Genomic DNA, 1,554 nt, shown 5'->3' with positions numbered 1-1,554 from the left:
TTTTCGCCTAAAAACGGCCAAAATGTGCATTTGTTTATATAATTTGTTTATAAATAAACAAATAACATTTAATGTTAAATTTAAATATTCACGTATCATCCTTACAATGAAGGCAAGCGATTTCAGAGCAGAAATATACGTTGAAGCCGAATAACCCTTAATGTCGAGTATTTGTTAATACAATTTGTTTATAACAATTAACTTTGTCTAGAAGATAAAAAATGAAATTAGAAAAATCGACATTTTTTTCGATGTTTGCATTAAAATAAAAATTAAATAAACAAAAAAATAAAAAATCTACTCTAAGCATTTTCTGAAAAATTTAGTTCTGAATTTTTCAAAAAAAAAATTCTAAAATCGGTGCATAATTGCGTTCTAAATGTCATTTTGAACCTCGTTTTCCGATTTCACCCCACTGTGGCACGTGAGTGCAAGGAGCATCCTCGTTCCAGGCGTGAAACTGAAAATTACTGAGTGTATGAAGACGAAAGACACAGCAGGCGCTATATATGGCGGTAAATTTGAAATTGTACAGGCTAAACATTGTCTGAATATAGAGAAGTTTATAAAAATGGTATCATTTTTGTTGTTGCACATAGCAGAATCGATAACAGTTTAATTTAAAATATTAAATTATTCGAAAAAATTTAACGTTTTTCTTTAAGAATTTAAAAAAGCTCATTTTCGTTTCACTGATCTAATAAATCTTTAAATTATAATTTTCAAATAATAATTCATCTAGCATCCATAATTACGTCTTTGATAAAATCACGGCTCTTAAAAAATGAGTAATTTCTACAAAAACATTAACCTGACCAGTGCTTAGCCGGATCTCGACCATGGGCCTCGGAACACGTGATTCGAGAAAAATGTAGCCTGACCGGCTCCCGCCCGGTTCCTGTCCATGAAACCCAGCCAGGGGTAGCCCGGCCGGGATCCGACCAGAAACCTTGTTGTATTAGGGCCCACCGGGGAAATTTCTGCAAGGGGAATTAAAAAATAATAATAAATATTCCTGCTAAATACAGGAATTCGTTTTTCAATAAAGAAAATATTACTTTTTTACATTCAGCTAGATTAAAATTGATTTTTAAAAACTTAAAATGTTCATAAATGAACCTTATTTAATTTAAACTATATTAGCAAGACATAACTGTAATTTGTTACACCAAATTTTCGTGTTCGATATTAGCAGTTTGAAAATCAGAAAAATGGCATAATTCATGCAAGTTATATATTAAGTAAAAAAAAAATTAGTTTTGAAAATATAAAATGATCATATGTTATTCTAATTTAAACTAAATAATTTTTAGGCAAGACATTTTTTAACTTTAAAAAAAATTTCAATCTAGCCGAATACAAAAAATTACTTTTTCCGTAAGTCAAAACTAATTGCTTTATTCAGCATTAATTTTTGTTATAATTTTTAAGTTCATATTCTTACTTGCTATCTGAAATACTACAAATAATATCTACGATTGTTACACCTATAAAATAAATTTGAAACACTTAACATTTTTTAAGTTTTAAAACCTTCCAGGTACCACCAAAAAA

The sequence above is a fragment of the Belonocnema kinseyi genome, chromosome 3 (genome assembly GCF_010883055.1).
Source record: "Belonocnema kinseyi isolate 2016_QV_RU_SX_M_011 chromosome 3, B_treatae_v1, whole genome shotgun sequence".
Classification (NCBI taxonomy): domain Eukaryota; kingdom Metazoa; phylum Arthropoda; class Insecta; order Hymenoptera; family Cynipidae; genus Belonocnema; species Belonocnema kinseyi.
This window is presented reverse-complemented; position numbering follows the sequence as displayed.